The 13,533-nt window shown below is 48.3% G+C and overlaps 1 protein-coding gene and 1 pseudogene across 1 annotated transcript in view; one reads left to right on the top strand and one right to left on the bottom strand.

The window, feature by feature from the left end:
* Window positions 1-13,533, top strand: part of LOC142592682 (uncharacterized) — a 207,761-nt gene that overhangs the window by 74,425 nt on the left and 119,803 nt on the right. The gene's annotated exons all lie outside the window — the stretch shown is intronic.
* On the bottom strand, window positions 10,712-12,117 carry LOC142592672 (very long chain fatty acid elongase AAEL008004 pseudogene; annotated as a pseudogene).

Genomic DNA, 13,533 nt, shown 5'->3' with positions numbered 1-13,533 from the left:
CTGTGGCGTGTTCGGAGGTCGAGATCAATCAGCCTCTTTCATAGCTCTGTAACTTGGCTGCCCCACCCCTAAAATGGCCCCATTGCGCGCGCACGCACGCACGCACGCACGCACGCACGCACGCACGCACGCACGCACACACACGCGCACGCACAAAGACGACCGTACTCGGACTTCGTTCCTATCTTATGGGAGCACGCAGCATTCATTTGAACGCGCGCTGCCGCTGCCAAACGCACTGTCCTGCTGCTGGTTCTTTTTTCTTCTCCCTCCTCCACTTCCTTTTCTTTCTTTTTTCTTCTTTTGATTTCATTTCCAGTGTACTAAATAGCTGAAATGTAGGGCTGTTGCACCGCTTTCCGGCACCCGCCTTCCAGAAAGAGGCTGTTCCCTTTCGAGGACCATCCGCGGAGGTGAGTTGGCATTCTCATCTCTGCTTCTGATCATAAATGGAAACGTGGGGTAGCTCTGCCCTGCGGATGAGTCTTCGATGACGGCGGAGGTTACACAACTATGGTAAAAGTTCATTAGCTATACTTTCGACAACACGGTAAGGACGAGAAGCTTCCATGCTCGGATGCCGCGTGCATCGATCCTAAGCACGCAACTCTTTTACAGGCGAGAGCTCGGAGCGCCGTGTGGGACTTCCGTGTCTGTGGCTCCTGGCGTAGCGCAAACACGAAACAAAGAAGTGCGAATTCAAAGCCCCGAGCCCAGCGACCCGAGAACTTGTTCAACAAACGCAATCTCGCTCTTTCTTCAAGATTTCACGCGGAAAAGCGGTGACAGAAATAGGGAAGTCACTACGAAAGCCCGGCATCACAACGACGACAATACAGCAACCGTCTTCAGCGCTAAATCAGTCTTTTCAAAATTCGCTCCGTGCGAATGCTCAACAGTAAAAGAATTGGCAACTGCATACACACAGTGTCGTTGCAAGAGTTTCTTTGAACGAAGGGAATAACCTATAGAATGCGTGTGGCGCTCTTATGCTAGCACGTAACGCGTCATTTCCTTGTATTGTGATAAGAATAACAGTTTTTGTATCTGTTCCTGGAAACGTTGAATAAACGTAGAACACAAAAACTGTAGCGTGTAAGATCCGACGCTGAGAGGAGGAGGAGGAGGAGGATTTCCCCCTTCCCGGCGTGTGTTCCGAATAATCTTCCAAAGGAATGTACCTTTGTGATCGGCGATGAAGTAACATTCTCGTCCTCGGTTCTTCTTGCTCCTCCGTTCTTTACGGGAACGTGAAGTCTCTCGTGCGACGATTGGCAGCGATGATCAAACGTAGACAGGAAGCGAGGCAGACGAAATAGACAAGAAGGTGCTTATAGGTGAACGTTCCTATGCTTATACATGGCTAAGAAAACAAATCAATTGCAATTTGAGCAATAGAGAAAGCAGTGACTCACTCTTCGAATTTATCAATGACTGTTAGAGCCCAAACTACTGTACGGTGCCTCATTGATCTATCAAATCTGATTGCAGCCCGGACTCCCTTTAACGTGCCTTGTGATGAGCCTCACTGATCTATCAGATATCCTGATTTCAGCCAAGATTGAGGGGCGGGATATCTTCTGGATTAATGCAGCTCAAACAGACAAAGAAAAAGGGCGGCAAGTCCGTTGGCCCGTCCCACATATGCAACTGCCAATGAGAGTTAAATGTTTGGTAGGCTACAACCAAAAGGGATGGGTTTACTCTTTAAGTAAAGGGAGTAAAGGTATTCGAAACCAAAACCGGGTTCTTTCTTTCTACGACTACGTTTCACTTTCCTATTTCCACGTAGTGAGCCAAAAGCGCTAGGTTGGCGCAATTTATTGCCAGGCCTTCTCAAACCAGGGCGGCGTCCCTAGCCAGAAAAGAGTTCGGGAGACGGCGCCGCAACACTACGTACAACCTGGTGTCTCACTCGAAGTTTGCACGCCGGGACAAGTTATGACCAGCGGTGGAATCCGCACTCGGTGTTTACAAGACAACGTTCTCTGAATGCGTTCTTCGCATGCGTACCACACCCCCATGGCGCGCACCGTGACTCGTCGCCCGACAACACGCGGGCCTTCTGATCCCTCAAAAACCACCAAGAAAATCCCCGGACCCGCGGGGGTATGGACCCTTCTCTGCACACATAACCCGTGGGCAACTCGCGACACCGCGATAATATACAAAACAATCACACGGCCTTACAGATGAAATCTCGACTAAATGTCTTCGCTTCTAGCATGACAATGTTTTGATGGCGAGAACACTTGTCCTTTTCTGAAGACGTGCACTTGCTCTAAAAACTGCTGCGCTTGCAGGCTCACTCACTGATATATATTCCGATCGCGCAGATACGACAGTCTAGAAGGTGTTGGGCAAGGTCGGATGACGTCAAATAAAAGAGGACAAGGAGGATTGAAGAGGACTTGTTCCAGTCTAGGTGGTGCCGACACGACCATTATATGGTGATGCCTATCCTTGATGCGGCGGCGAGCAAACCAGTAACAAGGCGGCGCCGTTTTACTGCCCTCTCCTCTCGTTCATTTCTTCCTGCGCCAGATCGCACTGCTCCGTTGGCGGTGTACACTCCGAGCCCGAGCGTCCGTCTTGCATGCTCGCCCTCCGACGGGCGCACGACCTGTATACGTGAACCTCGGCCTGGTCTGCTAGGAGTGCTGGTGTAGTTCTTTCAATCGCGAATAGTGCCCGTTGTCTTTGAAGTTTATTTCGGGAAACACGACGAAGGGCTTCGCGGAAAACGAAGTTAGCGCTTAGCGCGAATATACAAAGTTGCGCTAAAGGGCAAGTTTAGTTACATTAGTGAATTGCGCTGCTGCAACAGCAGAACGGCCACTCTTGCCATAAGAGCAGGCTTGGTAAGCGAGAAAAGACGCAGAAAACGAAAAACGGGCAGCGACGTCCAACCTCAACTTCCCGTCCCCAACTCGCCGTGGCGTCATGGACTACAAAAGCTGTAGTGTGTAACTGATTGTTCATCGTTAAATCTTCAAAGAGGGATTAAATTGTATTACAAAAGGACAGAAGGCTCAACCTAGCAAGTTGAGTACTCAACTCATGCAAAAAACTCTGCGATTCATGTACTGTTGGACTGTATATTCTCTATTCATCTCCTGTTCTACTGAGTGTCATATTTAGTGTCGCTATTCTCCCTTTTTACGCAAATTTGTTTCCTTTGCCAAGGGACAAGGTGTAGCCGGTGCCACCGTAAAGGCGCCAGCCTCTCCTAATATTGATTTCAATTAAAAAAATGATCAGAGAACTTTTACTGCGATAGAACAGTCCAAATACGAGAAGATACTTTGAAATCTGTGACGTCACGATGACGCATCGGCACTCGGGTCATGGCGCGAGAATAATTCTTAATTCTGCTGGTTTCGTAAGCACGCCAACACGAGTTAAGCATCTGGCTTAGCAAGCCGTGACCTGGCGGATCACTATAACACTGCTACTAATTTTTTTCATGAGGGCACGATAGCATCAGACAATACTGACCTCTGCCCTGTTTTTTTTTGTCACACGTGATGCTGATAGAACGAATGGAAAGCGCGAGCATGAACAATACATATCAGCGCATATCGGAGGTGGTTCTATAGAAGCATTTAGGAAAGATATATAACAGTTTGACCGGTCGTTTGTGTTCAAGGTAAAAAAGAAAAGAAAATGTACACGCCGCATATATTCGAAATTTCTCTAAGCTTTTGCGCAGATATATGCTAGGCATTTTCCTTTCTAGGGCAATAAAAAGAAGGCTAATCAAAACAAATAAGGAAGCCTTGGGTTACACGAAGTCGCCTGGAAATGGTATAAAACAAGCACTCTATTACGTATATTAGCGCGCGCGTCCGCTTCCAGTACTCAAAGAATCCAAGATACTTCGCAACAAAGTGAAGAGTTAACTTAGACATGTAAAAAAAAATATTTATTATGATTCTATTTTATTACGTCACAAACAAGCACCGAGACGTTGCGTGGAAGGTAATAAATAGTGCCTGAGGGCGTGCAAGAAAGCATCCCACGCTTTGTTATAGAATGTTATTTCTAAGTGCTGCGAGTTTACAGGCAACGCTCTCGCGGACTATTTCAATAGACTTTCGTAAGCGCCGGCATGACTAACAACAACGCAGCAGACACACTTTCTCCAGAATCTAGCATCACCCAAAGCCTGTTCTTAGAGCCTATGGATGACGCGAAAACTTACAGAACAGCTAAGAGTTTGAATAATTCGCTTGTCATTACCACAAAGCAAATAAAACCGGTGAAATACGTTCTTGAATTTGTTGTCCCAGCGCTAGCTCACATTTTTAATCCGACGCTAAAGAGTCGGGGCGTGTTTCAGACCGCATGAAGCTATCACGCTTGCCTGTAATACATGAAGGGGACGACAAAAACGTGGTAACAAACTACAGACGTTTAGCTTAGCATTCTCCCCTTTCCCCCAGTTCAGGTATGATGCAATGTACGTCACATGACTGATGAAAAATGCATGATACGCTCTGATGAGATTGTCCTCCTTGAGGCCTGCATTTCGATTCGAGACGCTGCCCAGGAGCTTTAAAGTACTGTTGGCCTGACCTGTGAGACGGTTCAGGGCCGTAGAATTACAGCTCCTTGCGTAAATGAGAAGACCCAGAATTTTAATTTTCTCTACTCTGGGTATGACCCGTCCTGTGTTGTCTGTGATTTTAATTGGCATAGTTTCTAAAGGCGCAAGGTTTCTAACACTTTGTCTCCCCTGTCTAAAGAGCAGCAGATCAGATTTATTAGGTGATAGCCTGAGTCCGGTGCCCTTAAGGAAGGATTCTGTGATGTCAACCACTGCCTGTAGTGTCTGCTCTAGTGCTGCGAGTGACCCCTTGGGACTCACACTGTGATATCGTCAGCGTATATGACGTGCCCCAAGCTCGGGATTTTGAACAATTCCTCCGAGAGCCTGTGCATGGCAATGTTAAAGAGGAGTGGGGACAATACTGAACCTTGTGGTGTGCCGTTCTTGCCTAAATTGTATGGACCGGCTGTGACTATTCCGAGTTTGACCCGAGCTGTCCGATTAGCTAGAAAGGACCTCACATAATTGTAAAAATTGCTTCCCAGGTTCAAGGTTGAGATTTCATGCAGGATATGTTTATGTGCAACCGTATCAAATGCTTTGATAAGATCCAGACCCAGGAGGCCCTTTACGTCCCTGATAGGGTCGTATAGCCCGTTTGATCATGAGCATGGCGTCCTGTGTGGATAATGCCTTCCGAAAGCCTATGGGATTGTGCCTGAAAAGCTCCTGGGTTTCTATGTGTTCTATTATCCTGTTATGAATAGCATGTTCGGCTACTTTGCCAATACAGGATGTAAGTGATATGGGCCTGAGGTTCTCCTTCGTTAGTGGTTTGCCGGGTTTCGGTATAAACGTCACCTTGGCCTCCCTCCATTCCGGTGGGACAGTGCCGGATCTCCAGTGACTATTAATTTTGACTGTGATTATGTCTATAGCATCATCGTCCAGGTTTCGCGAAAGTTCGTTTGTGATGCCATCCGGACCCGGGGCAGATCTCCCATTTAAATTAAAGAGTAGATGCCTTATCTCAGCTGCAGTGAAGTCACTGTCAAAGTCCGGTTGCGATATTCCGGAGTAAGCTTCGCTTATTTCTTCTTCGTTTTCATATTCATTTTTAAGTGGCAGGTACATGTGTGCGAGGTCGTTTGCGACCTGTCTTGCTGTCCGCCCTATAGTTATCTGTTTATTGACGAGTCTGTTTATGGCGAGGTTTGTAGTACCTCTGGAGAGCTTGTCATTAAGTAGGCTCTTCAATAGATTCCATTTGCTTCCTCTGCGCAATCTGCCGTCTGTTCCTGAGCAAGTTTCGTCGCATTGTTGACGTGAGAGTTGAGCCGCGTATGTTTCGATATCACGATTAACTTGGGCGATCTTGGCTCTAAGTCTTCTATTCAGTCTGTGACTCTTCCATCTGGTTAGAAGGGAATTTTTTGCTTCCAGCATGTGAGCTAGCTTGGAGTCCATTTTTGGGACTTCGATTTCTGTTGAGACTGCTTTAGTAGCTTTCTTAATCGTTGCCTTTAGTTACTGGAAATGCGGCCCAAGAGGGTCTTAAAATCCATTTTCCTATCTTGCGGAGAGCTGTAAACGTTAAGCTATATACATGTTAGCTGCTTTTTTGCTCTTCAGGATGAGTTCGATCACTTGTGCTTCTAGACCAACCTTGTACTTGGGAAGCTCGTGAGTTTCATAGGAGGTACCCTTTCGAACCAAAGTCGCTATTCTCCGACCCCCTGGAATGGTCAAGGTTTCGGAGTTGTAACCCGGTAGAGAGATATCCTCCTTAGCTAGTGTTTCCTGTAAGAGAATAACGTGCGGCTTAACTTTGGCCGATCTAATGAGCTGCTGCAGGGGAGCCTTGCGCGTTCGGAAACTCGCACAATTCCACTGCCATATTGTAATGTTATTGTTGTCGTTTGAAGCCATTATGATACCATTGGTTGACTACCCGAACCCCTAGAGTCCGCGCTCGGGCTACCGTTTGTGCCTCCGTGGACTGCCGATGCAGCCGCTGCGCTTGCCTTTGCCTTAACTTTGGGCCTTTCTAGTTGACCCACTCGAGCATCTAGATTAGTGATGAGCTCCATGATTTTCGCCAGAGTCCTGTCTATTGTTGCTAACCTTGCGGCTATTCTGACTTTTTTGTGTTTAGGGGGTGCCTCACTCTCTCCCATCTCCTCTGCCTCAGAGGTTTCTAAGTCTTCCTCCTCTGTTTCGCTAATGGGAACAGGGTGGGGGGCTTTACGTTTAGGTTTGCCGACCAAGGGTTTTGGAGCCGTTGTCTCCATCTGACTACGGGGTCTTTCGGGCCCTTCTTTAAAGGATTTGAAAGCCTCCCTGAGCTCAGACAGTTCTTGCCTTAAATTCCGATTTTCTTATTCTAATTCCAATATTCGGGGATTCGACTCACGTTCCGGCTGTGCCCTACCATTGGTACTCCTAGACCTTGCCCTTGTCGGTTGTCCTGGTTTCCCAAGGCCTCCGTTCTTGACAAGCGCCAGGCGTATCCACCTTTACTTGGATCACCCCTACCGATTCCATTCCCATCGTAATTGTCGGCGATTTCAACATAGACGTGCCTCGGCCAAACGGAAAGTGGTTCGTGGTGTTTCTCTAGGAAAGGTTCAGCATTCAATGTTACACAAACATCAGTGTGCCCACGACGCGACATCGGTCGTGAATAGACCTCACATTGGCCAATAACCTTCCCAGTGTTGCCACAGAGTCGCTGGCCGTATACAATAGCGGTCATAATGCGATAGTCTCCTTGGCGACCTAATAACAAATCCAAAAAAAAGCAAACGAAGGAAGGTTAAAAACAAAAAAAAGAAGCATCGAGTATGCGATTTAGTAAAACAACAAAAATCATGAAAAACGAAATTAATTAAATCAATAAACATATGTATTATCAACACATTTACGACCATATAGTATACAGCTCCGCTAGTGATCCACCTTCACAGAGTTGAATGGCTCTGAATTTTTTTTATGTTGTACATTACCAGTCCAAGCTGATTTAAACGTTGCGCTTTAGTGTACCTTTAATCATCTCTGCTCACAATTCCATAAAAAGTAACCGACACGGGATGTTGCAATCTCACCAATCATTCGCTACTTCGTGAAGAGGACTTCGCTGGGAACATCCGTTAAGATTTGACGAGCCAGTTCGTAGTGAGTTGAGGGCTTTTTATACAAGATGGAAACACCTGATTGCTGCATCAGCTGATACACAGCCGCACGTCCAACTTCTGCGCGTTACATTCAGCACTATTTGGCACCCCCTTCTTTCCCCTTGTTGTCACTACCAGAAACTTTCAAACATGATTTTCGTTTCTATACAAGCACACCGCCTGCCAACCGAAGTTTTGACAGCAGCGCAACTTCCTACAAAGCTCGAATACCTCGTGAGATAAACATCCCGCACGGAGTCAACATACGAACGTGCGAACCACACGGTTTCCACACAAGTACAAGTATGCGCATCTGATTTGCAGGTTGCGTGCTTATGGTCGCGAAATATTCGAGCTTTTTGCCACTTTGCACATTGCGTGAACCCATTTGTGGGCCGGGGTGCTTCTTTCAGGTTTAAATATTATCGCCTCGGGCAGTGTCTATGTACTACACTATGCGAGTACCGACAGAAAGGCACCATTTTTCGCAAACATGAAACTCTGTCAACAATCTTCGCATCGTTTTCCACCAGTGGACTTTATATTCCTCTCTTAATCATTCCCTTCCTCACTGTAGGGTAGCCAACCGGGCTCAGTCCTGGCTAACCTTCCTGCCTTTCATTTATCATTTTCACTCTCTCTCTCTCTCTCTCGCATCGTTTTCTCAAGCCGGTGTCCGTATATGACCCGTACCATTCCACAATCAAAGCAAAGTAACTTTCATGGCCACTCGTTACCGCAAGAGCCGCGCGGGCTTGGAAGTTTAGGTCATGTTTCGTTAGGTCTGAAGGTTTATTCCAAAATTTTCTGTGGCGATAATGCCTTTGCAAAGCATGTTGTTTCATATATTAAATGTTTCGATTCCGAACACAAGTGTATAGGAACATTGTTTGCATTGGTGCAGCTTTGTTTTCATATATTCTGTCCTTGTTTTCCCATAGACTGTTTGTACCCCTCTATGACCCCTAGTATAGCGTCTGGGCTAGCAGTACTTGAAATAAATAAAGTATCGATGTTATTAAAAATTGCAGCGGCAATGTACGCATGTTATGTACATGCTACAGCATGTCTCATGCCTTATATTACCATTGCTTAAGGCGGATATGTGTCCGCTAATCAAAAAGGTGGGAAATTTTGCACCGGTACAAATGTTACCCTGTTTATAACGTATGTATAGGTATACCTCGAACCGGGCTGTGCACACCTGTACAGCATGCTGACGCCGCGCCACGGGATGGTTTGCTTTTACGGCCCATGCCCGCAAGACAACGCGATCGCGACGCTGCGGCGCCAATACTATGCTTCGATAATAATGCTTGCTCGGTACCCATTGCGTCGCGGGACAGTCCTCAAAAGGACACCCTTTTGGTGCACGTGGGCGTGCGTATAGTTACAGTATAGCAACAGCCGCGCCTGCGTGTCCATCACGTGGTTCTGCCACTTGCCGTCGGCGCGAGAGTGTGATCGGTTTATGAAAAATATGTCCACCCAACTCCTATGAAGTTGCCAGCCCCGCGACTATACTCATGGGGCACATGTAAAACAAAGATAGGAAAGAAAAAACATGCGTGAAAAACCGGCGCGCGTCACTGATCGCACGTTTAATTGCGCGCTATGGAGCCGCCAGGTCGTCCTGGCCGACTTCCAATGTAGTACGTGTCATCCGCGCAGCGGTTATTCCAGGGAAGCGTGAATCCACAATTGGCGCTTTGATTCGCAGAAAGCGTCCACGCGTTACGTCTTCGTCGCATCGTAAGCTGAAAAGGCGAAATTTCTTTCGGCTACCGTACTTGTTTTCCATTGTGCGTACGGGTGAGTGCGCAAACTTAAATAGAAAAGAAAGAAAGGTACAAGACGACTAATGAGCGTTAGAGGTGGGCCACATGGCCGATGCAATGGGCCTCGTCTATAATTTGCAGCTGCTCACGCGGAACCAGAACCTGCTACTGACACACAAGCCGATCATGCTGAACAGTTTCGCAACACGTGCTCGTCTCACAAACGACAGCATGCACGTTACGCTTACCAACATGTAGTGAACCTACTACACTCGCGCACACATTTCTGTGGCCACGAATGGAAGGGAAGCCTGGAGCAGGGCCCGAGCTGCGCGCAGAACTCCAGCGCAGCAAGATATGGCGCATTATAGAGCCAGGCGTGACACTGCTACGCCACATTTCGAATGACCAAGCTTTTCGCCGATTTAGATGGATATCACGAAGTCCATAGCGCATGTGCACTTGCCTTGTCGGCAACATTGATGCCGGCAGTCCTCGCCACTTTCTCACTGTGCGCAAGCAAACATCGAAGAAAATAGCGAGGGTAATGCGATTGAGGATTTTTCGGACTATTATTGAGGTAGGGAAAGTAGCGTCTCTTCAGCCCGGCTCCTATTTGTAGAATATTTATCTACACTTTCGTGCCTCCTCCTGTAGAGGGCCAAATCATATACGATTGCCTGCAAATGCGTTAACCTTTGGTCTCATCTGCACGCCTAAGAATTCTATCGCAATGTTACCGCGGAACGTCGCGCATTCAACTATGCGAGAGAAGCTCGCGCAATAGTGCAAATAGAAAATGCGCATTCCAGCCACAAACAACCATTTGCGCTCTCACAAGTTCAAAAATGATCATGAGCATCGACCTGTTACAAAGTAATGACGTAACCCAATGTGTAAAGAAAGAGCGGATATCGCGGACTAGCTTGTTAAGGCACGTGCCAGACAAGAACGAATTCTGCGATTGCAGTTTGCAGGCATATGAAGCAAGAGGAGAGAGAGTAATACTTGAACTGAAAAATACCGACGCATCTTCCTACAGTAAAAGTGAGTGAAACATTTAGTTGGTACGAAACCATGTCAAGATTCTTCACTGTGTTATCTTCATGTCGACAATATCGACGGGACATTGTTATATCGTGTGCCGTAGAAGTGGCAAAATATCGCTTTACATGAAACAAAAAATAAGAGCCGTTCGACACACGAAGTTGAAAAACCCAAAGGGGCTGGATGTGCATTTATTTACATGAGATGTATTTGCCACGGAGTAATTACATTTGAATTGGGTTGCCTTTGTCGGACTACATAAAAGTGAACACGACGTTTCACGCTGCAGGCAAAGGATCAAGCGGCACAGGATATTTATACAGAAGCACTTCACAACCGCTTTCTTCATCCGCCTGTCGCACGACTTTCTGGCTAAGAACAGAAAAAACAGTCAGGTGTGCAGTGATGCTCAATCTGGCATAGCAAAACGAGGCACCAATGAATTAGCGTCCTCTCGCTGACTTGCAGCACATTGGGCGTCAGGCAAACGCGTGCCATCCGTAAGCCGGGAAACTTTCCGTCACTGCATCAGTCATTCGGACAGAGATCTTTTCGGCGGCAAGTCTGCAAGCGGCGTGTTTGAAGAGTTGCCGCCTGAGAGGCAAACGCGCACCGTGCGGCGACAGAGCAGCCGCGCAGCCCGTACTCGCCTGGTCGTCGCGAACCTACTGGCTCTTTTCCGCAGCGGTGAGCTTGCCGGGCTGCTTGTTGTAGGCCTGCACGTAGAAGCGGATGAACATGCCGAAGAAGAACAGGGCTTGAGGAATGGTGATCATCATGTGGGTCATGGGGTAGCCGCACTCCTTGAACACAGGGATGGTGCAGTGGATGAACATAATGATGAACTGCACTAGCTGGAACTGGGTCAAGTAGCGCTTCCACCACAGGTAGGGCCTCACCGAGGGCCCCAGCAGTGACAGGAAGTAATACGAGTACATGACCACGTGCACGAAGCTGTTGAGCGTCAGGCCGAGCGCAACCTGTCCGTCGGGTCCGTACGCGAGCCCGAACCAGCCGTTGAAAACGACCAGAATGTGGTGCACCACGTGCAAGAACGACACGTGCGAGTCCTTCTTGCGCAGAACGAAGAAGATGGTGTCGAGGAAGTCGGCAATGCGCACCCACAGATACCAGTAGCACAGCTCCAGGAACTCCGTGGTGGTCTGGTCGCGGGCTTGGTAGTCGATGCCCTGGCAGATGATGCTGTAGCCGCCGCCGAAGTACGAGCGTATCAGGAAGTGGTATACGAAGTACGCGTTGAGGAACACCATGGACAAGTTGTAGAGCATGATCACCGGCTTCAGGTTGTCGAAAGGTTTGCGGCCCTTCATGAAGCGCGGGCCACCAATCTTGACCAAGTAAATGTAGCCCAGAAGCAGTGTGATTAGAAACTGCTTGCTGCCAACTAGCGGCCAGCCCATCGTCCGCGGGTCACGCATCAAGAAAGTGTCGGGCACGACGGCATCCATGCTCGAAGACATCGCCGCCTTTCTGCTCAACTTTGAAGAGTGGCAGGGCACACGGCTAGGGCAGAGAGTGTGCGTTGCCAAGACGCGTAAGAGCGTATGGAACCCGCGCCTTTATTTACTGCCTGCTGAGAGAGCGAAACCGAATAACGAATGGGGCGAGAGACCCTTTCTTCTTTCGCGTTAATTCCGTTTTCCTCCTCCTCCCGCGACAGCTGCTTGACGTGCGCGCGCTGCACCGAGTGGAGAGGAGCGTCTCGCAAGCCGTGGCATTGAGTCGAATACGGCTCTCACCTACACCCGTCTTTCGGAGACCTTCGGGCAATTCCGCGGACAGAGTGCTGACTGGAAGCCTGTCTGTGTGCCATTCCCCCCATTCTGCTGCCCCCTCCGTTCGGTAGTCGCCCGGTGGAAAGGCTACGTGTGATCCGGCGACGCGCCCGACTTCCTCGTGGAAACCAGCGGAGAGGGGGAGCCGAAAACGCAAGAACTTCGGAAACCTTGACCAAACTGCGGGGATGCGCGGGCTCCAGTCCTATCGCTCACAGCCGTCATCTCTCCGCCTAGTATGTCGCTTCGGCTTTTCTGACCCAGAGCGTCATTTTTTCGAGCGCGCATCCGCGCTGCTGGTCGCGACTGATTGCTGTCGAACCGTGCTCGCTCTCCCCGGCTTTTCAAGGCGATTCTTGTACGCGCACGATATTCACCTTTGCTACCGGGCGGCTGTTCGCAAATAAATGCGAACCAGGAAAGAGGCTGTACACTCTAGCGCCAGATAAAGCCGAGCTTCGTGGCCTATGTGCTGTCTCGCGCGCGAGGTAAAATTAACCTCGTGGAAGCACTCATTTGCAAATAGCCGACTGGCAGGATTCTTCGCAATATTGTCGCGAGGCCAAGGACTCAGCAAAACTTCGCACGGCTGGCGAAGTCGACGGGGCCTATTCGCGCGCACCGCATCCGAACGCGCGCTCCGAACAACGGGGATTGCGCTCTAGTTCTGTACTAGCCAGCGGCTAGTAAAACTAGTACGTGTTACTTTTGCTAGCCAAAAAGGCTTCTTAGTAGTTTTTACTAAGTATCTACTAAGCCACTACTACCACCGCGTCTGGCCGTGGCTTACTATGCTGTGACAGTCTGCCACAAAATTGAGATAAACTGGTGTTTTTCATTATGGTGGACTGACAGTTATGTGCGACGTCGTAGCACACATATATGGAGACAGTTTGCTTTCCAAATGTGTGCAAAAAGCTTTGTTTGTTTAACCAAATACATAGGTGCTCACAGGTGCAACTTGTGCTCCCTGAAACTAAAGCTATAAATACTCTTGAAGCAGTAAGTGACGCGTAGTACCTCTTTGTCATTCTGTAAGTGTGGTCTTGCTTATCGTTGCTTGTTGGAGATATGTAGTACATTCTTACCCGCAGTATGTGCGCTAATGTCCTTGTTAAGCATTATGTACATATACCATTGATTGGGTCCTTAATATATCACGAAAGGACGCGGTTCTCTTTCTTTAT

The sequence above is a fragment of the Dermacentor variabilis genome, chromosome 1 (assembly GCF_050947875.1).
Source record: "Dermacentor variabilis isolate Ectoservices chromosome 1, ASM5094787v1, whole genome shotgun sequence".
Taxonomy (NCBI): Eukaryota; Metazoa; Arthropoda; class Arachnida; order Ixodida; family Ixodidae; genus Dermacentor; species Dermacentor variabilis.
The sequence above is the reverse complement of the archived record's forward strand: the minus strand, read 5'-3'. Positions and strand labels throughout refer to the sequence as shown.